General features: G+C 40.8%; 1 long non-coding RNA gene across 3 annotated transcripts; it reads left to right on the top strand.

The window, feature by feature from the left end:
• The first annotated feature begins 20,862 nt into the window (after window positions 1-20,862).
• LOC146891505 (uncharacterized) lies at window positions 20,863-23,354 on the top strand. Of its 3 annotated transcripts, none has more exons than XR_014997412.2 (3): window positions 20,863-20,981; window positions 21,600-22,251; window positions 22,933-23,354. It is a non-coding gene; the product is annotated as an uncharacterized LOC146891505 (long non-coding RNA). The 3 variants fall into 3 exon arrangements; XR_014997410.2 differs by lacking the exon at window positions 20,863-20,981 and adding an exon at window positions 21,009-21,519; XR_014997411.2 differs by lacking the exon at window positions 20,863-20,981 and adding an exon at window positions 21,009-21,396.
• The last annotated feature ends 889 nt before the right edge of the window (window positions 23,355-24,243 follow it).

Raw genomic sequence — 24,243 nt, forward strand, 5'->3', positions numbered from 1 at the left:
AAAAGAAGAGATAAAGAAAGGAAGGGAAGTGGTCTATATTCTGTCAATTATATTTTAAATAAACACTTATTGGCCAGTAGCCAGGCAGGAAGTATAGGCGGCACAACCAGACAAGAAGTAGAGGCGTTACAATGAGAACAGGAGAATTCTGGGAAGGAGGAAGTCCATTCCTCCACAATCCTGTCCAGACACCGAAGAAGGAAGATGTGACCTGCCCCATCGAAAAAGATACTGAGCCATATGGCTAACACAGATAAGAATAATGGGCTACCGTAAGTTATAAGAGTTAATAAGAAGCCTGAGCTAATGGGCTAATCAGTTTATAACTAATATAGACCTCTGTGTAATTTTTTGGGGACAAATGGCTATGGGAACTGGGCAGGACAGAAACCCCAACAAGCAGGCCCTCATGTTACAGGGAAGAAAGGAAGAGGGAAGGAAGAAAAAGAAAGAACAAGAGAGAAAACAAGAAGAAAGAGGAAAAGGCAAAAAAAAAGTGTTAGGAGAGGCTGATAGTTCATTTTCTAATCACCCTAACTCGAAACAATCACACAAAAATCTGTATTTATTTCAATACTGTATGACCAATAGCTTAAGTATATTTCTGACTAACTCTTAGATCTTAAATTAACCCATTTCTATTAATCTGTGTATTGTCATGTGGCTGTGACTTACTGGGTCATGTTCCATTTGGCATGTGGCATCTGTCTCCAGCAGGGCTACATGGCTTCTCTTTGATGCCATCTACTCTCTATATACAAATGTCTTCTAGCCTGGATATATGCTGTTAAGCCATTGACTGAAAGCATCTTCTTTATTAGCCAATGACAATAAAACATTCAGAGCATGCAGAGGAGAATCCCAGCTGGGAATGAATGAGCAGCCTCCAACAACAGATTGGCATGCCAATGAGTGACAGATAAGCCCACATAAACCTGAGAGAGCTTGAAAAGGAATTCTAGACACACACACACACACACACACACACACACACACACAAAAACCCACAGAATTTATCACAGTTTCTTGGTAGGCACAATTTTTTTTTTCCCAGTTGGGCTCACAGGAAGCAGGGTTGTGCAACTCCTTTGAGAGAGACGCAGTAAAAGCTGCGTGGCTTCTTAAAAAAAAACTAACAGCTTCCTGGTTTACTAGCACAAATGACTCTGACTCTATTGGGAGGTCCAACTAAAGAGCATTTAAATGGGGTTTGTGAGCAGAGTGATACAACTTGTTTAATGACAACATAGACCCAATATGGGACTGTAAGCATGGTTTAAAGAAGCAATGAATGAACCTCCACCATGTTGGACTGGGTGGAGGCAAAAGACAAAGCAGCCTTAGCCCTAGCCATACAGCTTAGCATTTTAAGAAGTGGTCCTGGTTAGAAAAGAATTAAAGACAGATACAGGTGAAAAAGACCTTTAAATGGGTAACAGTGTTAGATAAATGTATGTAGGCTTCAGAAAGATAATGAGATATTAAGCTTGTAGAAAATGTAATAGAGTAAGAAAAATAAGCCTCATAAAGATGGAATGTACACAGAGAGTCTGGATTATTTATATTACTATATTTTCTTTGAATTTTTTGACTGTGAATGAGTTAATTACAGAGAGACATTTCATTGGAATGAAATATGGACTGCTAAGATAACCCAACATATATATATTTTAAAGCTATCTTAACTTCAAAATTTGAGTCTAAGGATATGTTACTTTGGAAAAGAAGTTCTACTTTTGTTTCCACAGAGGATGAGAACCTGTGGATTCCACCCAGACTAATGTGGTTTGAACAAATAAGACCCCCTGGAACAATGATCCAACATCCATGATGACTTCAGAACTTCTGACTGAGATGGGCCTACCACAAAGAATACCCCATGACAAACCTGATTAATAGAGTCTCCAATCCACAGGAAGTAGTTTAGACAACAACGCCCAAATTCCCTAAATGATTGTCTATAAATGTTTGTTTACAATTAAAGAGGGATATGCTATAGATATAAATATTTTGCATTGGTATGAATCTTGGTCTATTGTTACAATTTTTAGGTCAATTTGTTATGTGTGTGTGTATATATATATATATATATATATATCTGCTCTTTATTAAGATACTGTGTTTATGCAGCTCATTTTAAAATGTAATGTATAATTAAGAAATACAAGTTAACAGATAGTTGTCTATAATAGTCAAGTTTGTAGTCATGTTAGTTAAGTTTTCTAAATAGAGATGTATTTCAGTTAGATAGTCTTCAAACCTTTCAAAGACCTATGAAATATGGCATTTAAATGTTTTAATAACTTAGGACTTTGTATGATAATGAGACACATTTGTTCCCAGCAGCACCAATCTACTTTAAGAGGATGATAGGCATCAAAGAGTATCTTTATGGAGTTTGTTAACCATTTGGACAAGAAACTGCTCTTGCCTGGACTGCTTAATGGTATGCTGTATAAACTGGACAAGCAGGACCCACAAAAAAATGACTGCTGAAGTTGCCTAAAGGAGGTGAGACTGTCCTTTGGGGTTCCTGCTTCATCAAAGAGTCTACCAAGCATTCTGCAGGACACAGAAGAAAATGACTGAAAAACTGCCAATATAGGAGGAGCTGTCTTTGAAATTTCCTGCTTCATGGAAAAGTCTGCCAGATACTATGGGCCTGTAGGATAAAAATTGGATGCTTCAATGGTACAGAAGAATTTTGGGTGTCTGTCTAGGTAGCAAGATGTCTGTCAACTCTAGAGTTTTGAAAGTTGCTTACAATGCACTTCCTGTTTACTTAGGTAATATATCTTTTGGGGGGTCTTTGATGGAGTTGAAGAATAGATAGTCATAGTTTTCCTTAGTTATGATAAAAGATAAAGTAGATATAAATATTGTAACTATAATTTGTGCTTGATAACTGTTTTGTTTATGTAATTTTACTTTGTTAAAGTTAAAACCTTTTCTTTTTATTTAGACAGAAAAGTAGAGGTGATGTGGGATTTCCGTCTGTATGCTATGAATGTTATATTGATATTGGCTAATAAAGAAGCTGCTTTCAGCCAATGGCTTAACAGAGTATAGCCAGTCTGGAAGAGATAAATAGAGAAAGAGTAGGCAGCATCAGAGAGAAGCCATGTAGCCCCGCTGGAGACAGATGCAGGATGGAACTTTACTAGGTAAGCCACAACCACGTGGTGATACACAGATTAATAGAAATGGGTTAATTTAAGATGTAAGAGTTAGCCAGAAATACACTTAAGCTATTGGCCAAACAGTATTGCAATAAATACAGATTTCTGTGTGATTATTTCAAGTCAGTGCAATCAGGTAATGAACTAGCAACCTCTCCCAACAAAGAAGGGCTGAAGATTTGCTTCAGCAGTTAAGAGCATTTGCTGCTCTTTCAGAGAACCCAGGTTCAGTTCCCAGCACTCAAGTGATGGCTCACAACTGTAACTCCAGTTCCAGGTGAATCCAACCTCCTCTTCTGACCTTCTCAGTCAATGTGCACACACATGATATAAACATACATACAGACATAACACTCATTAATGTAAAGTAAAATACATAAATCTAAAAGAATTAAAAAGAAAAGAAAAGAAAAAGCAGTCAAACTTGGGGTCCAATAAGAAGCCGACCTTGGCTGCTAGAAGGGCAATGATGTATAGGATTGACTCTATTACCCGGTTTAGTGGGAAAACCTTTAACTGTATTCATAGGCTTGTGGATACTTGGGCCTTGTCTCACACTTCAGACAGTGAGTTAATAGTTTCACCACTTTACAAAGTCGAAACTGGGATGAAGTACCCAGCATTAGAAGATGCTGTCATCAGAAGGGGGGCATTTCTGCCTAGCTTTGTGAACATCAGTGACTTTATGAGACAAATAAGCTTCAGGCAAGACACTGGAAAAACCGTGCCCCTCCCATATCGCCATCAAGTAAGAAATCTGAAATGGATGATGACATTCCAGGAACAATTGGCTATGATACTTATTTGGCAGGTTTGGGCCATGCGGAGTGCTGTCAGAATACGTAGTCTCACACGCTATTGTTGGAGGTCCTTCCTCTGGCAAGTCGCAAGGCTGAAACTGGTTTACTCTTGGCTGCAGTTCAGATCAGATTGAAGGCGATGAGTTACTGTTTTGAAATTAATTTAGGAGGTTGCAAGTGATTGATCAAGAGTTGTCTTTGGAGGATGACTCAGACTAAATATTAACAACCTTGACAAGAAAAAGGATGGGCTCATTCATTCATCTTTGTGTTTTTATGTGTAGTGTGAGAAATCAAACCCAGGGCCTCACACCTACGAGAGAAAAGTTTCTACCACTGAACTTTACACCTAGTCCTCATTATTTACTTATGAATATGTAAAATTATGCACACTCTGATTATAATTATATGTAATAGTTGTGGGGAGAGTACATTAAATTGTTGATGGGAATTGTTTTAGATGATGGGGCTTGGGGTAAGTCGTTCTCTTTCTTTCTTTTCTGTTCCTTCCTTTCTTCCTTTCTTTCTACTTTTTAATTATTTCAGTGTGTCTGAAAGTACTTTGTAGTTACAAAAATAAATTCTGTCTTTGAAATAAAGTATATTCAACAAGGTTTGGATAGGCCTGATAGGAAGTGAGAGTTTGAGACAGAAGTTGTTGTTAAGTGCCTTCCCAGGAAAATAGAACATGGGAAAGTAATTTAAAGTTGAGTGTATGGTTCATGGTAGAGTGCTTACCCAACATGAATGAGGCCTTGGATACAACCCCAAGTACTGAAAATCCTTTGAAAAAGGATTGCAAAACAAAAGGAAACTTGACTACAGTTTGAATAGATGAGGGAGACTTAACTTAAAGTGTATAGTAGAAACAAAGTGTGGTGGCATATGTTTGCAACCCCAGGGGGCAGGGAAGCGGTCAGGAGTTCATGGCCAGCCTGAGCTACACACAATAAGTATCTAGTAAAAACTGAAAAAATAAATCTGGAATATAAGAAACAAATATCCAGGTTTAAGAAAAGAAAAGAAAGATATAGTGATCTGGAATAAATGAGACTAGTATAGGGGTAGGGCATGAAGCAAGAATGGGTCATTACCGAACCCATAGACATATACATGTGTGTGTGTGTGTGTGTTACTGTGATATACAGCATAGAAGAGGACATGAATCATGAATCTGAGGTGGGGTAGCAGGGAAAGGGGAACATGGAATGAGATGGGGAAAGGAGGGGTGGAAATAATGTAATAGTTTGTAATTCTTAAAAAATGGTTCATGAATAAAAATAAACAAGACTCATTGTAAAAAAGAAACAGGTGCAGACCTCTGGAAAACCTATCAGCACACAGTGAGGCAGAACGCCTAGAAAGGACACCCGAGTTGGAATTTCTTTGAACTTCCTGGGGCTGGCGTGACAAGTCCACACAAGCACAGTGGCTGCTCACATCAGATAGCCTCACAGTTTTGAAGTCTAGGCATCTGAAACAGGTGTCAGCAGGGACATTTCTGAGGCCTTAGGAGAGATTCCTTCTGGGATGGTTTCAATAAGAATGGCTCCCAGAGACTCATATGCTTGAATGCTTGGTCACCAGGGAGTAGGGCTACGTGGGGTGGGGTGGGGTGGGGAATGGGAGGGAGGGGGGCGGGGATTAGGAGGTGTGGCTTTGGTAGAGTAGATGTGGCCTTGTTGGAGGAAGTGGGAGTGGGGGCTTGAGGTTTCAACAGCCCCAAGCCAGGCCCAGTGGCTCTCTCTTTTTTTGCTGCCTTTGGGTTCAGATGTAGAACTCTCAGCTACCTCTCCAGCACCATTTCTACCTGAATGCTCAGAAACTGTAAGCAAGCCCTAATTTAATGTTTTCCTCTATAAGAGTTGCTGTGGTCTTGGTGTGTCTTCACAACAAGAGAACACTAAAATGCCTTCGTTTCTCTTTCAGATTCTGGTCTGCCCTGACTGGTGCTATTTCCCTCCCAGATCTTCCCACCTTCACATGGCCTTTTCTTTGTGGGTGCCTTCTTTTTATAAGAAAACTTAAGAAGGAAGCAAGGTGGCTCAGTGGATAAAAGTATCTGCAGTTAACCTAATAACTGAGTCCTCTCCAGGTCTTTCATAAGCTGTCCTCTGACAATGTGTGCACAGACACATACAGACAGACAGACAGACAGACAGACAGACAGACACACATAATTAAACAACTTTTAAAAGAAAATTTACAAAAAAAAAAAAAAAAAGAAAGAAAATTTGTCATTGTATTTGGGGCCCATCTGGAAAATACAAGAGCATATCATATCAAGATTCTTAACTCTATCTGCAAAGAACCTTTATTCCAAATAACAGCATTCCCATAGACACATATTTGGTGGGGTGTGGGGGTGTATCCATCCATCCCATTTTGGGGACAAGGTAGTCAGGAACTTGTGAGGACTGTCAGGAACAGACAGGGCCCCATTGTCTGCATCAGGCCATGGGAAGTCCACTGTGATGTTTAAGTGGAAGAAGACCTATTGAACTCTGTGTACTGCACCTTTTTCTGGATGTTCTTGGCACTCTCTTTTCCAGCATAGCTGGATGGATAGAAAGGAACCCCCACGCTGCTGGAGTCCAGAGAGGAAGGTGTATGGAGCCAGATGAGCTAGAGATGAACTCTCTATTTAGCTGAGGATGACCTTGAGATTCTGATCTTTCTGCCTCAATCTTCATGACCATTATGCTGAGATAACAGTCAAGCACAATAGCCAGCTCATGAGTTTTTTTGTTGTTGTTTGCTGTCTTGTCTTGTTTGATTTGCAACAAGGTTGTGCCATATAGGACAGGCTGGCCTCAACTCTAGGTTCTGACGTTTCAGCTCTGAATGCTAGGATTACAGTGTTGTGCCATCAAGTCTGACCTTTTAAAAGTAATACTTTACTCTACATCTCTACTGACTGCCTCCGTGGTGATAGAAGGGGATGTACACGCTATTGGAGGAAAACAGCAATGATAAATCTCACCCAGCTATGCATCCTACTAGGTATAACAATGACCTGCTCAAAGGCATGCCCACTGGTACAATAGTGGCCCAAATGTTATGGAAATAACCAATCCATTTTTTTTTAATTTAAGGTCCACTCTTAAGATTAAATCTGGACCTGATACTGTTAATACAGTGAAGAACATGAGACTAGATAGGTAATGATCCCTCAGGGAAAAGCTACTGCTAATATTATAGTGAATGATTGTTGATAGAATGACTCCTAATAAAATATTGCTGTACTCATAGAGCAGTGGATCACTCAACCCTCATCAGAGAAACCTCTTTTATAGTAGATAGCAATATACACAGACTTCCACAGCTGAACAATGTGCAGATAGTTAGAAACTTTGAAGTGTTCATCTCAGGGATCTGTGCAGAAGAAGAGGTAGAGAGAATGTAAGAGCCAAAAGTAGCTCTTACATTTATCATTTTCCAGAGACAACAGGGCAGATGCAAGCAAGAGCAAGTAGAACCTGTTACAGCATGCACAAAGTCAGCCAGACAAAATCCCAGGACAAAGAAAGGAGGTTGGACAAAGTCCTGCTCTGCCTTAGTGTGGTTATCATTGCTGTGATGAGACATCATGACCAAGGGCAGCCTGCGGAGGAGAGGGTTTATTTGCCTTCCACATCACTGCTCACCACTGAAGGAAATTACAATGGGAACTCAAGCAGGGCAGGAACCTGGAGGCAGGAACTAATTCAGAAGCAATGGAGGAGTACTACTTATTGGCCTGTTCAGCCTGCTTTCTTAGAGAACTTAGGACCCCACCCACAATGGCCTGGGCCCTTCAACATCAGTCACTAATTAAGAAAATGTCCTACATGTTTGCCTACAATTCATTTCATGAAGACATTTTGTCAACTGAGCCTCCCTTCTCTTGGATGACTTTAGCTTGTGTCAAGTTGACATAAATCTAGCCATCACAACTGACTTTTTGTCAACTTGACACAGACACACATCACTCTTAAACCACAAACTTCCCTTCCTTATTCATTCCTCAAGATCTCACATTAATATCAACATCACAATATGAAATACATTAAAACTAAAATGTCCCACGGTCTTTACGAATACAAACACATTGGATATTTGCTCTTTTTAAAATATTTAGTCTCTAAAAATCAAAGTCTCCTAAAACTCCTAAATCCCTTAAAAGTTCAAAGTCTCTCAACTGTAGGGTCCTGTAAAATAAAAAATTAATACCTTCTTACTTCAAGAAAGAAGAACTGGGATACAGTCACAGTATGAACAAATCAAAACCAAACTCTGTAAATCACTCAGTGCTCAATGTCTGGGATCCACTAATGATCTCCTGGGCTCCTGAAAAGAGCTTAGATGACCACCCATAGTGCACGAAGTTTGCATTCTAAACTCAGCTGGCCCCACATCATGGCCGCTGCTGTCCTTACTGGTCATCCCATGGTCCTGGTGTCCCCAGCGGCCAGAGTGCTCTGTTGCAAGTGGGCTGTGTTGTCACCAATGGCCTTTCCTGGGCTCTCTTCATGGTGTCACGCCTCAACTTCTCTGCAGGAGTCCTGGGCCTTCTGCTGATACTGAGGAGATACCTGGCTGCTGCTCTCCGTGATCCCTTCATGGCTTCAAAACCAGCACCATGGCGGAGACGCTTACACGTGATCAAGTTTGTCAGTCACGATAAAATTAGCTGACATACAACCCTTCGACAGGGAACTAATCACAAATGATACCTGATAGGAGATATCAGTTATCATTGAAGATAACATCAGTTATCTTCAACAATGTGACACTGAGTATGTCAACTACACTCTAGGGCAGACCTAACACAAAGCAGACTCCATGATTTTTAATGCCTTTTTTTAAGAAAGAAAGAACATGAAGTTGAGTGAAAAAGAGGTAAGGGAGACCTGGGAGGAAGGGAAAGAATATGATAAATGTACACTGTGTAATGTTCTCACATAATAACCAAATCCAATGCTTTTATTAAAATAGAATTGCTATAAGACCCAGCTGTACAATGTAAGGGAATATACGCAAAATATTCTATACCCTACTACAAAGATATCTGTACATCCAGATTTATTCACAGTAATGATGGAACACAATCAGTAGAGATACCCATCAACTAATGGATAATGAAAACGTGGTTCATATACATAATGGATTTTTTTATTTTGGCTATACATATACATTATTTAGACTTTTATTTATTCTGTTCTATAAGGGAACTCACTTCCATGTTTTATGCATGTAAGTTTTTTTTAACATTTTTTATTGAGCTCTACATTTTTCTCTGCTCTCCTCCCTGCCTCTCCCCTCCCCACTTTAACCCTCCCCCAAGATCCCCATGCTCCCAATTTACTCAGGAAATCTTGTGTTTTTCTACTTTCTACTTCCCATGTAGATTAGATCTATGTAAGTCTCTCTTAGGGTCCTCATTGTTATCTAAGATCTCTGGGATTGTGGTTTGTAGGCTGACTTTCTTTGCTTTGTGTTTAAAAACCACCTATGAGTGAGTACATGTGATAATTGTCTTCCTGTGTCTGGGTTACCTCACTCAAAATAATGTTTTCTCCATTCATTTTCCTGCAAAATTCAAGATGTCGTTATTTTTTTCTGCTGCATAGTATTTCATTGTGCAAATGTACCACATTTTTCTTAACCATTCTTTGGTAGAAGGGCATTTAGGTTGTTTCCGGTTTCTGGCTATGACAACAAAGCTGCTATGAACATAGTTGAGCACATGTCTTTGTGGCATGATTGAGCATCCTTTGGATATATACCCAAAAGTGGTATTACTGGATCTTGATGAAGGTTGTTTCATTATTTTCTGAGAAATTGCCATGCTGATATCCAAAGGGGTTGTACTAGCTTGCATTCCCACCAGCAGTGCAGAAGTGTTCCCTTTACACCACAACCTCTCCAGCATAAGCTGTCATCAGTGTTTTTTGATCTTGGCCATTCTTACAGGTATAAGATGGAATCTCAGAGTTGTTTTGATTTGCATTTCTCTGATGACTAAGGATGTTGAACATTTCCTTAAGTGTCTTTCAGCCATTTTAGAGTCCTCTGTTGAGAGTTCTCTGTTTAGGTCTGTACGCTATATTTTTTTATTGGATTATTTGTTCTTTTGGTGACCATTTTCTTGAGTTCCTTGTATATTTTAGAGATCAGACCTCTGTCTGATGTGGGGCTAGTGAAGATCTTTTCCCATTATATAGGCTGTTGTTTTGTCTTGCTGTATCCTTTGCTTTACAGAAGCTTTTCCGTTTCTCTCAGTGTCTGTGCTGCTAGGGTTATATTTAGGAAGTGGTCTCCTGTGCCAATGCATTCAAGTGTACTTCCCACTTTCTCTTCTTTAAGATTCAGTGTGACTGGCTTTATGTTGAGGTTTTTGATCCATTTGGACTTGAGTTTTGTGCATGGTGATAGATATGAGTCTATTTTCATTCTTCTACATGTTGATATCCAGTTACGCCAGCACCACTTGTTAAATATGCTTTCTTTTTTCCATTTGATATTTTTTTTGCTTCTTTGTCAAAAATCAGGTGTTTGAAGATGTGTGAATTGATATCTGGGTCTTCTATTCAGTTCCATTGGACCTCCTGTCTGTTCTTATGCTGTTTTCAGTACTGTAACTCTGTAGTAGAGTTTGAAATCAGGGATTGTGATGCCTCCAGAAGTTCTTTTATTGCACGGGATTGTTTTGGGTATCCTGGGTTTTTTACTTTTCCACATGAAGTTGAGTACCATTCTTTCGAGGTCTTTGAAGAATTTTGCTGGGATTTTGATGGGCATTATGTTGAATCTGTTGAAATTTTATTAGCTATAAAAATTTGAAATTTGCAGCCAGGTAGTGGTGGCACATGCCTTTAATCCCAGCACTCAGGAGCAGAGGCAGGCAGATCTTTGGGAATTTGAGGCCAGCCTGGTTTTTAAGAGCTAGTTCCAGGACAGACTGCAAAACTAAAAAGAACCTTGTCTAGAAAAACCAAGCAAAAAATTGAAATTTGCAGGAAAACGGATGAAACTAAAAAATATTCTAAGTGAAGTCATCCAGGCACCGAAAGCCAAACATATGTTCTATCTCATGGTGGATCCTAACATCAAACTTTTACATTTGTGTGTTTAATTTGGAGTGTCTCAGAGAGACTAGGAGGCTAAAAAAAAGCTCATGGTATGGAAATGAGAAGCCTTAAGAGGAGATGAGTGGATGTTAGAACACATGTGGTGTGGAAGCAGAAGGGGAAATACAGAGAGCGGGAAGGTTAGGTGGGGGCGAGGGTGTCTGGGCGGGAATACAAGGATTAGAGGAGTTTGGGAGCCTCTGGATGAGGATAGGGGGTGGTAAGGTAAAAACGAAGGAGGGGTTTGAGTAGGGATGGGGGACTTAGAGGAAAATGGGGGCTCTAGATGTGGGGGTAAAAAAACCCAAAACTAATGATGTACATAAAAGCATGGGTAAACTCAGTATTTTGCAAGTTAATTTTTATTTTTATAAAGGAGATTGAACTGAGGTATTGAACACTGCACTGGTTGGTGATGGTTGTGCCCGGAAGCCATGGGTTATAAAGCCCAAATCCCCATTCCAGGTGTAGGGTATTTCTTTATGAGTTGGTCAGAGCAGGCCTGAGGCAGCAACCTCCACAGGAGCAGGCACAGGGGAGCCACCACTGAGGGAACAAGCCTGAGCCAGAGACCTCTGCAGGACTGGGCCCAAGCCAGGTACCTCCACGGGAGCAGGCCCAAGCCAGGCACATCTAGGGGAACAGGCCTGAACCAGCGACCTCTGCTGGAGTAGGCTCAAGGCAGCAACCTCAGCATGAGCAGCCCCCAAGCAAGCAACCTCCATAGAAGCAAGCCCAAATGACCCCGAGTGACCTCTGGGATGACTGGAACTGTGGTCCTGATGGCACCAGGAAGAGAAACCATCTGAGTCTTGGATCCACTGGCACCAGGAGATTTATCACCAGAAACACAGCCCAAGCTACACCAATCAGAGAAAGAGATGAGTAGACATGGTAAGAACATACTCAACACCACAAAAAGCAACAGGACACCAACAAAAAATAGTGTCTCTAAAACAGCAAGACTTGAACAACTAAATATAGATGAAAAAGGAGAAAACAACCTAAAAGGTAACTTTAAAAGAATGTTTGAGACCCTTAAAGAGGAAATGAAAAATTCCCTCAAAGAAATGGAGAAAACGACAAACAAAAAACTGGAAGAAATAAAAACAAATTCTTAAAGAAAACCAAGAAAAAGCAACCAAACAGATTAAAGAAACTATTCAAGACTTGAAAACAGAAATAAAGAAAATAAAGAAAATACAAACCGAGGAAATTATAGAAACTAAAATTATAAAAAAATCATCAGGAACCACAGCAAGCATAAAACAGCAGAATACAAGAAATGGAAGAGAGAATCTCAAGCACTTAAGATACAATAGAGGAAATAGACTCATCAGTCAAAGAAAATATTAAATCTAACAAAAGATTAACACAAAATATTCAGGAAATAGGGGATACCATTAAAAGGCCAAACCTAAGAATAATACCTAAGAATAATAGGGATAGAAGAAAGAGAAGAAGTCTAACTCAAAAGCCCAGAACATATATTCAACAAAATCATAAAAGTAAACTTTTCCAACCTAAAAAATGATAGGCCTATGAAGATACAGAAAGCTTACAGAACACCAAATAGACTTGATAAAAAAAAATAGGTCCCCAAACCACATAATAATCAAAACACTAAACACACAGAATAAAGAAAGACTATTAAGAGCTGCAAAGGAAAAAAGGCCAAGTTACATATAAAGGCAGACCTATCAGAATCACACCTGACTTCTCAATAGAAACAATGAAAGCCAGAAGGTCCTGGTCAAGCATTATACAAATATTAAGAGACCACGAGTGCCAGCCAAAACTACTATACCCAGCAAAACTTTCAATCATCATAGAAGGACAAAACAAGATGTTCCATAACAGCACCAGACTTAATCAATACCTAGCCACAAACCCAGCCCTACACAAAGTACTAGAAGGAAAACTCCAACCCAAGGAAGTTGGCTACAACCTCAAAAATACAGATAATAGATGATCTCACAGCAGCAAATCCCAAAGAAGGGAAAAACACACACAACAACAACACCAATAACGAAAACAAAAATAACAGGAGCTAGCAATTTCTAGTCATTAATATCTTTTAATATAAATGGACTTAATTCACCTATAAAAAGACACGGACTTACAAATTGGATACAAATTCAGAATCCATCCTTCTGGTGAACACAAGAAGCACACTTCACCCTCAAAGACAGATATCACCTCAGAGTAAAGGGTTGGGAAAAAATTTCCTGATCAAATGGACCTAAGAAACAGGTTGGTGTAATTATCCTAACATCTAAAAAAAAAAATAGGTTTCAAACTAAAATCAATCCAAAGACACAAAGAAGGACATTTCATATTCGTCACAGGAAAAATCCATCAAGAGGAAATCTCAATACTGAACATCTAGGCCCCAAATACAAGGGCACCCTCATATGTAAGAGAAACATTGCTACAGCTTAAATTGCACATCAAACTACACACAGTAATAGTAGGAGACTTCAACACTCTGCTCTCCAAAATGGAGAGGTCAGCCAGACAGGACGTTAACAGAGAAATAAGGGAACTAACAGATATTATGACTCAAAGGGACTTAGCAGACATCTACAGAACATTTCACCAAACACAAAAGAATATACCTTCTTCTCAGCAACTCGGGGAAACTTCTCTAAAACTGACCACATTCTCAGTAACAAAGCAAACCTCAACACATACACAATGATTGAAATAATCTACTATATCTTGTCAGATCATATGATTCAAAATTAGAATTCAACAGCAGCACTAAATCCAGAAAGCCCACAAACACATGAAATTGAACAATGCTCACCTGAATCATCAATGGGTCAAAGAAGAAATTAAAGACTTCCTAAAATTCAATGAAAATGACCACACAACATACCCAAATTTATGGGACACAATGAAACATTGTTAAGAGAAAAGTTCATAGCACTAAATATCTACATAAAGAAGCTAAAAAATCCCACACTAGTGAGTTAAAAGAACATTTGGAAACTCCGAACAAAAAGAAACAAACTCATTCAGGAGGACTAGACAGCAGAAAATAATCAAATTGAGAGCTGAAATCAACAAAATAGAAACAAAGTAAACAAGACAAAGAATCAATGAGACAAAGAGCTGGTTCTTTGAGAAAATCAACAAAATAGACAAACCTTTACCCAACTAACCAAAAGGCAAAGAGAAAATCCAAACTAACAAAATCAGAAACAAAAAGGAGGATATAAAAACAGACATGGAGGATCCAGAGAATTATTAGGCCATATTTCAAAAACCTGTACTCCACAAAATTGGAAAACTTAAAGGAAATGGAAAACTTTCTGGATAAATATCATGTACCAAAATTAAATCAAGACCAAATAATCAAATTAAACAGACCCATAACTGCTAAAGAAATAAAAATAGTCATCAAAAGTCTCCCAACTAAACAAAGCCCAGGACCAGATGGTTTCAGTTCAGAATTCTACAAGATTTTCAAAGAAGAACTAATACCAATACTCCTCAAATTATTCCACACAATAGAAACAGAAGGAACAATGCCTTTTTATGAGGCTACAATTACCCTGATACCCAAACCACACAAAGATATTGCTAACAAAAACAATTAGAGACCAATCTCACTCATGAACATTGATGCAGAAATACTTAATAAAATACTGGCAAACTGAATCCAAGAATACATCAGAAAAATCATTCACTATGATCAAGTTGGCTTCATCCCAGATGCAAGGATGTTTCAACATAAAAATATCTGTCAATGTAATCTGACATATAAACAAACTGAAAAAAAAAACCCACGTGATCATATCATTAGATGCTGAAAAAGCCTTCAACAAAATACAACATCCCTTCATGGTAAAGGTCTTGGAGAGAGCAGGGAACCAAAGAACATACCTAAACAAAATAAAGGCAATATACAGCAAGCCATCAGCCAACATAAAACTAAATGGAGAGAAACTTGTCAGCGACTAGCCCTGACATAAATTACTTCTCATACCAGAGTGGAGGTGTGGGAATAAATGAAGCACTGTTCATATGACAGCATCAGGAGGGAATTTCAGGGATCCTTCATAATATCCTGAATTCATATCCTGAAAAATAACCTGCATTTATTTTCCGAATAGCTTTTATATTAAAATGTAAACTGAGGGGGGAATTCATTAACATTCTGTTTCCTAGGTAGCAGGGGAATGACTTAGGCCACTTCTCGCCTATCTGTGCCTATTTTGTCTGGTAGACTAAAAAACACCTCTTCCACTGGTGACCTCCTAAATTACAATAGAAGGAGCAAGGGGCTAGAGAGATGGCTCAGTGGATAAGAGCTTTGTCTGCTCTTCCAAAGGTCATGAGTTCAATTCCCAGCAACCACATGGTAGCTCACAACCATATGCAGTGATATTTGGTGTCCTCTTCTGGCCTGTAGGAATACACGCAGGCAGAATACTGTATACATAATAAATTAATAAATAAATAAAGCAGAACAACATTAGCATATCCTGACCATTTGTTTAGGATGGTGTCAGGTTGTTTCATTATGAAAAGGCTAAGTGACCAACTTCTGTGTGGCAGGTGCAAATTGTACCTTGTAGGTCACTCAACATTCTCTGACAGCCAGACAGTATAGAAATATGGGCCTGTATATTTCAGCTCCTACAGAAACTCAAAATGATCCTTTTGAAATCAGAAATAAGACAAGGTTGTCTACCCTTTGCATACCTATTCAATATAGTTCTTGAGGTTCTGCTAGAGCAATAAGACTACAAAAGAAGATCAAAGGGATACAAATCAGAGAATAAAAAAATCAAACTCTCACTATTTGCTGGTGATATGATAATTTATATAAGCAACCCTAAAAATTCTACCAAAAACTTCTACAACTCATAAACACCTTCAGTAATGTAGCAGGATACAAGATTAACTCAAAAAGTCAGTAGCCCTCCTGTACACAGATGATAAATAGACTGCTGAGAAAGAAATCAGAGAAACATCATACTTCATAATAGCCACAAATAGCATAACATATCTTGGAGAAACTCTCACCAAAAACTGGAAGAGCTATATGATAAGAACATAAGAAGAAACAAATTGAAGAAGATACCAGAAAATGGAAATATTTTCCATGTTCTTAGATAAATAGAATTAACATAGTAAAAATGGAAAACTCAACAAAAACAATCTACAGATTCTGTGCAATGCCCATCAAATCCCAGCAAAATTCTTCACAGACCTCAAAAGAACAATACTCAACCTCATATGGAAAAGCAAAAAACCCAGGATACCCAAAACAATCCTGTACAATAAAGGAACTTCTGGAGGCATCACAATCCCAGACTTCAAACTCTACTACAGAGCAACAGTACGGAAAACAGCCTGGTATTGGCATAAGAATAGATAGGAGGACCAATGGAACCAAATAGAAGACCTAGATATCAATCCATGCACCTGAAAACACCTGATTTTTGACAAAAAGCAAAAAGTATAAAATGGAAAAAAGAAAGCATATTTAGCAAGTGGTGTTGTCAAAACGTAGAAGAATGAAAATAGACCCATATCTATTACCATGTATAAAACTCAAGTCCAAATGGACCTCAACATATAGTCAACCACACTGAACCTCATAGAAGAAAAAGTGGGAAGTACACTTGAACGCATTGGCACAGGAGACTACTTCCTAAGTATAACCCCAGTATCACAGACACTGAGAGAAACAATTAATAAATGGGACCTCCTGAAACTGAAAGGCTTCTGTAAAGCAAAGGACATTTCCAACAAGACAAAATGGCAGCCTACAGAATGGGAAAAGATCTTCACCAACCCCACATCGGACAGAGGACTGATCTCCAAAATACACAAAGAACTCAAAAAATTGGGCATTAAAAAGAACAAATAATTAGATTTTAAAAATGGAGTACAGACCTAAACAGAGAACTCTCAACAGAGGAATCTAAAATGGCTGAAAGACACTTAAGGAAATGTTCAACATCTTTAGTTACCAGAGAAATGCAAATCAAAACAACTCTGTGATTCCATCTTATACCTGTAAGAATGACAAAGATCAAAAACACTGTTGACAACTTATGCTGGAGAGGTTGTGGGGAAAAGGGAACACTTCTGCATTGCTGGTGGGAATGCAAGCTGGTACAACCCGTTTGGATGTCAGTGTGGTGATTTCTCAGAAAATTAGGAAACAATCTTCCTCAAGACCCAGTAATACCACTTTTGGGTATATACCCAAAGAATGCTCAGTTGTACCACAAGGACATGTACTCAACTATGTTCATAGCAGGATTGTTTGTCATAGCCAGAATCTGGAAACAACCTAAATGCCCATCGACCGAAAAGTGGATAAAGAAAATGTGTTACATTTACACAGTGGAGTACTACCCAGCAGAGAAAAATAATGATATCTTAAAATTTGCATGTAAATAGATGGATCTAGAAAACATCATAATGAGTAAGGTAACCCAGACCCAGAAAGACAAATATCATATGTACTCACTCATACGTGGCTTTCAGACACACACAAAGACCAGTTTACAACTCCAAAACCAAAGAGCCTAGACAACAGTGAGAACCCTAAGAGAGACAGGCATGGATCTAAACTACATGGGAAATAGAAATAGACAAGATCTCCTGAGTAAATTGGGAGCATGGGGACCATAGGAGAGTTGAAAGGGAGGAGAGAGGAAACGAATATATAGCTCAATAAAAAACAATAAAAAAGAGAAGGTCATGGGGTGTTATGAGCAAAATGCATTATATGTGTTTTTATGAAATTGTCAGCGAAAAAGTAGCCAAGATGGAAAGTAAACAAAATTGGTTCTCTTAAAAATGATTTGTTTACTTGTAAAATTATTACATCAAATGCAGTATTAATTTAACTTCTACCCTGATGTTATTGGAATGTTGATTATTATGATATGAGCTTAAAATATGCTATTTAACCTTGCAGGCATATTCAACTAATATTGCAGAGAACTTAAAACATCTCAAGAAAACCATTTGGAAGTTTCATAGTCTTGCTGGGAAGGTCTGCACTGATTTTCTGCCTTGTCTTTACTACAACTTCCTGTGTGAAGTTTCAAGGAGGTTGGAAGTGCCAGCCAGCCTACCTAGAACTCTTTCCCCTCAGTATGTTAGGTAACAGCTCACAAGCTACATGTAAATTGTCCCTACACCTTCCACTAGTTAACTCTCTAAAGCATCACATGATTTCATGCTCTTGACACACAATGACTTTTTTGTAAGTTTGCTGACACCTCCCTGTACTGTACAAGCGCATAGACTCTATGAAATAAGTGACTTTTTTGGAGCATTACAGAAATCAAGATGCTCACAAAACATTTGTCACCAAGGCATAGTGACACACACCTTCAGTCACACTGTTCAAGAAACTAAAGCAGAAAAATCATGAGTTCTAGGCTAGCCTGGACTACATAGGAAATTCTAGCCCATCCTGGGCTATATAAGAAATTCTAAGACAGCTTGGGCTTCTTAGGGAAGACCCCACCTAAAAATAAAATATTGAACAAATTTTTCATATGTCATCAAAATCTAGTTTTGACTTCTCAGTTTCCACAGCCATATGCACTCTGGTCAAGTAATGATATCTGAATAAATCTTATAAAAATCCATATTTATCTTCCTGAAATTTCTCCTCTTTAGCTTTTGTCTGCAGTATTATAAAATGCAAAATTAAAAGTCTAATCAATCATTTTACTTGATGTTCCTTTCATTTACCTTTGAGGTGAAAGGGTCAGGGTTTTCTATGTAGCTAGAGCTAGCCTGGAAAGCACTAGGTTAGTCCAGGTTAACCACAAACCTGCAGTCTTCCTGTTCCACTTGCCAGTATGCAGACTGCAGTATAAGCCACCGTGCCCAGCCCTTTGAAATGTCTGAAGACAGTTCACATACATTTAGGACCACACCGTACTTAGTCTGAGGAAATTTACTGGGTATCTTTGAACATATCGCGTACCAGTCCTGAACCGGGTGTGGGAAACATATAAGCATGATTCAGTCCCCACAGTGGAAAAACTTGTTTGGTTACTGCTGCACTTTGAAAAATTATGTGAGCGACTATCATAAGAAATAAATGTTAAGTTGGGAGTGTGGCCCCCAACACCCAGGTCTGAGAGTTGTGTTGGTCTGGACTCCAAATCCCAGCAGGCCAGGACCCAGGGAGGGATCAGGATCACTCCCACAGGGTATTTAAGTGAACTCCCAAAAGAGGATCACGTGGTCCCTTTTCCTTCCTCCTGGTGGTCGCATTCTTGGCCTCCCAGTTCCCCCTCAGGGCCACCCTAGAGAGCAGGAATTTCATTAAACCTGGGTATTTTTATTCTGGCTTCTTGTGATTGACTTGATTGACATTTTTTTGTCGGCAGAGAGCTCACGTTAGGAAAAATCACTAACATCTGGAGGTCCCAACCTGTAGCCTCCAGGCCCTAGACCACTCATCAAAAGCCCCCTAGTCTACACTCTGAGCTCTCTATACCGTGCTATAACTGGCTCCTGGGCTACAGTGGCTGTGTCTTGGTGAGTCCCTTTTTCTTGTCTATGCTATAGGGTTTTGGGGGGACCCATTTGTACCGAGCTTGGCTGAGGTGGGATTTGTTTGCTTTGGGACACCAAGCATTCAATTTCCACAACCCCATTGGGACTGAGAGCTATTTTAGCAGATGCGCTGTAATAGACTTAGGCCACTTGGTTGGGCACAGACTTTAAAATGGGCACGTGCAGTTCAAAGCCAGATCCACTGTCTCCCCTGGGATGCCTCTTACAAAAATCTTTATAAATTGAGCCTGTCCCATCCAATCTGTCCCAAATGACTAATTCCCCTATGCACTAAGATTTGGCCTCAACCACCCTCCGGGACCTAGAAAATTGTTGCCACCATAAAGACAAATGGACAGAGCTTATTGAGTCCATTGTTTGTTTTTTTGGTTTTTTATTTTTTTGTTTTTTTTTTTTTTTTTTTGGCTTTACACTCTCGCCCCTCCCTTAGTAGCCAGAGGCCGTGGCCCCTCCCCCACTCCCTCAAGCCCACACTACCCATCCCCTCCTGTGGAGCAACATTCTCCACATCTCCACATTCCTTTCCTTCCCCACCTACTCCCCCCCCCCCCCCCCACACGTCCAATCTGGAGGTTCAAGGTCAACTTCCACCTTACCCACCTTCCCCTCTCCCTCCTACCTCATCTCCTCAGCTTGGCCCTCTCTTTGCACTGGGCTAGCCCCTCCCAATCCTTCTCAGTCTCCTCCCATACCAGATCCCACCATAGCTCCGCCCTTCTCTGTCCTCTATGGGAGGTGGCAGGAGCCTATAGCATTATAAAAGTTCATGTTCCCTTTTCTCTTCCAGATCTCTCTCAGATAGAAAAGTGGCTGGGTTCCTTTTCTACTAATCCTTCTGCTTAAAGTTAAGAAAGGTTGAGGGGGATCCCCAAACCCCTATATGGAAATTAGTAAAACTGGCCTTTACATGGCTACAACAGGCAGCTAACATAGAGGTCCACACCTTAGCAGCCACCCTAAGGTGGTGGCAGAAAGGGGGACAAGGGTAGCCAACCACAGGGCTCTACCCTGACAGAGCCCAGCCTAAGTCAACCTCACAGACAAGCTGTTTCAAGTGTGGCCTAAATGGTCACATGGCACAATATTGCACTATGCCTACTCTGAGGTTATGCCCTATCTGCCAGCAACCTGGACACTGGAAATCACAATGCCCCCATGCGGACTTGTCTTCTATGCCATGCCATGGAAGTCCAGCTTCACCAACATCAGCAAGTGAAACTGTGCCAGCATTAGAATGTCTTAGCCTTGCAGAGGATTGACGTTGCCCAGACTTGGTTTATCCTGTAACCCTATCCGAGTCTAGGGTAATGCTACAGGTAGCAGATAGGTTCATTACTTTTCTATTGGACACGGGAGCTACCTATTCTGTTCTGACTTCTCACTCAGGCCTTATGTTCCCCTCGCCAATTTCGGTTATGGCGGTAGATGGGACCCATTCCTCCCCACTTGAAACTTTGTTCCTGCCCTGCATTCTTGCAGGACAATTTTTCTCTCATTCTTTCTTAGTGATACCTGCTTGCTCAGCACCTTTACTGGGTGGAGAAATCTTTAGCCATTTCCCCAAAGCTTTGTTCTGCTTCTTGGATCCCCTTTTTGACCCCACCCATCTTTGAGATTCTATAAGTTCACTCCTCCTACCAAACATGTGCCCAGGCCAACCCACAAGGGGCTCTCCACATACGTCAGTCTCTACACCAGCTTCGCAGACACCAACCGGGCAAAGATTGTCAGGTTGATTTCACTCTTATGCCTATTCATAAAAAGCTCTGTTATCTCTTAACACTTGTGGGCACTTTTACTGGATGGATAGAAGTGTTTCTGGTCTCCAGGGAAACAGCAGATGTGGTAGCTCAGGTACTCCTGGACCACCTCATTCCTCGGTTTGGTGTCTCACGAACCATCCAGATGGACAATGGGCCAGCCTTCTCTTCCAGGGTCAAGGAGTTTGTGTCAGAAGCTCTCAACATCGTCTGGAAATTCCACACCCCCTACCATCCACAGTCCTCGGGAAAGGTGGAGAGGGCCGATGGACTCAAGAAACAACAACTAACCAAACTCTCCATTGAACTCAGGTTATCTCAGCCCTCCCTTCTCCCCATTGCCCTTCCTTGTCTCAGAGCCACCCCAAGTTCCCCTATGGGCCTGAGGCTTTTTGAGCTGCTTTATGGCAGGCCCTTTCTCCTTAACCATCACCTCCTAGTCCAAACTCCTCCACTGGCGGAGTACCTACCCTACCTCTCCCTTTTAAGGTCCCTTCTCCATTCACACACTGATAGTTGTCTCCCTGCTACCAGTGTCTACCAGTGGACCCTAAACCTGCCCTACTCTCCCCAGGGGACAGTGTACTCCTCAAACAGTTAACTCCTAGGTCTCTCAAACCTCAACGGACAGGACCTCACACAGTAATCCTCACCACCCCGTCGACTGCCAAGCTCTTGGGACACCCATGCTGGTACCATCTCTCCAGGCTCAAGCAGGCACCTACTCAGGACACTTGGTCTGTCCAGCAGACAGGACCTTCCACCCACCGGTTTTCCAGGATGCCACAGTGAAGGTCCTACAATCATCCTGGAACACTCATCTTTGGTAATAACAATATTTCCTTCCTAGACTCCTGCCTTCTCTCCTCCCTCAAGGAACAGATGCCTGACATCTCTGGGATGACAGTACATGGGATGCCTCTCCAGACACACCTCTCACTGAGCGTGGACCCAACAACACCTAACTCTCTGCTTCCCCATGTAGCCTTATACCCGCAGGAAGTAGCCAGACTTGAGTCAATGTCCTTTTTTCCTAGAGAGCCCAAATTGTTGGTCACAATTGTCACTTCAATTTCCTATCATCCTTATATCCAAAGAGTCTAGAATGTTAAATTGGGAGTGTAGCTCCCAGCCCCCAGGCCTGAAAGTTGTATTGATCTGGACTCCAAATCCCAGCATGCCAGGTCTTGACCTGTCCCTGGGGGGTCAGGACCACTCTCACAGGGTATTTAATTGAACTCCAAAAGAGGATCACATGATCTCTTTTCTTTCCTCCTGGTGGTCGCATTTGCTGCCTCCCAGTTCCCCCTCGGGGCCACCTGAGAGCACAGGAATCTCATTAAACCTGATATTTTTAATTTGACCTGTTGTGATTCGGCTTTACTGGGATTTTTGCTTTAGCAGAGAGCTTGTGTTAGAAAAAATTCCTAACAATAAATATATTAATTATTTCATATTTAAAGTGAAATCAATTAAGCTCATTGAACTTTGATCATTTACTGTACAGATTTTGGAAGCAAAAAGGTTCAGAAAAGGATCCTGTGCTGTGGTGGCTCACAAGTGACTCAGCTTCATCTGGAGTCCATTTTGACTTAGAAGTCATTCGAGTTCAAGGTTGCTTGTTTCAGACTCCTTGAGGGCTGTGACAAAGTTCTGATTAAACCCGTGGGAAAGAGCATTTTGCCCACAAGAGAACACATCATCTATTAAGTCACAGGAGATAGAACGGATAGAACGAGAAACTGCTGGCTGCAGCAGAAGTCACGGGAGCGACGTGCGCCTGCTTGCGCTTCCTCCCAAGGACAGTGCAGGAGGCGCTGAGCTGAAAGTACTGCTCTTTGTTCTGCCTTCTGCCTTTAATCTGTATAGAAGCAAGGTCTGAGATAAACTCTGGGCTGTTTGGATTGAACAACAGACCTCCCGAATCTATCCTGTGTTTTCTGTCTCAGTTTCTTTCATCCGACATTTCCTCAGCTTTGGTGCCCCACCTCCAGGTACCCCTGCTGACTTTGTTGGAGCAGGCTCCGGCGCTATCCCCAAGGACGACTGTAAGAAAAGCTTTGAAATTACATTGAGCAACGGAACAGTTAATGCTAAGCTATATGGCACGTGTCTTAATTGCTTTGTGGGGTGCAATAGAAGATTACCATGCCTGTATCTAGGGAGGACAGGTATCGGTGGGAGTTGCTTTCCCTGTGGAAAGATGAGCTCGCTTTCAGGTGGGCTGCTGATGGAGAGACATCAGCTCAGCTGCCAGAAACCATGAAGGGAAAGCTGAACTGCTCGCCTGCTAACGACTCAGAGAGAACTGTTGGAAAACGAGCACTGTGGTTCAGCACTGGCAAGTTTCAGAACTCTCTTAACGCTCTGGGGGCTGAGACTGACCCACCGCAAATAGAGGCTTTCTAAGGAGAGGGGCTATGGCATTGTGCAGATGTGGCTCTAGTTCCAACGTCTTTGCTCTGGGCACATTTAGTTCCTTTTCATCCTGATTGCCTCAAATGCAACTTTCAAACTGAGATCATTGTAGGTGTGTGTGTTGAGGGGGGAGGAGGTGTCCACTTAGAGCAGGGAAAGCCTTGAGGGTGGGAGTAGGTGGGGCAGGGAGGGTTTGGATACAGACAATTTCGGGGACATACACCAGGGTTCTAGGAGGGGAAAGAAGCAAAGATGTCCCCTCACTGCCAGCAGGGAGAATGAGTCAGGAGAGATACCCAGAGATAGTGGCCTAAAGGAGAAAGACAACGTCTCCATCCCCAACTGTTATTTCAGATATGAACATCTCTGAACACATCACACTGCAAACACAAATCCAAGC

The sequence above is a fragment of the Myodes glareolus genome, chromosome 16 (assembly GCF_982192425.1).
Source record: "Myodes glareolus chromosome 16, mMyoGla1.1, whole genome shotgun sequence".
NCBI lineage: Eukaryota > Metazoa > Chordata > Mammalia > Rodentia > Cricetidae > Myodes > Myodes glareolus.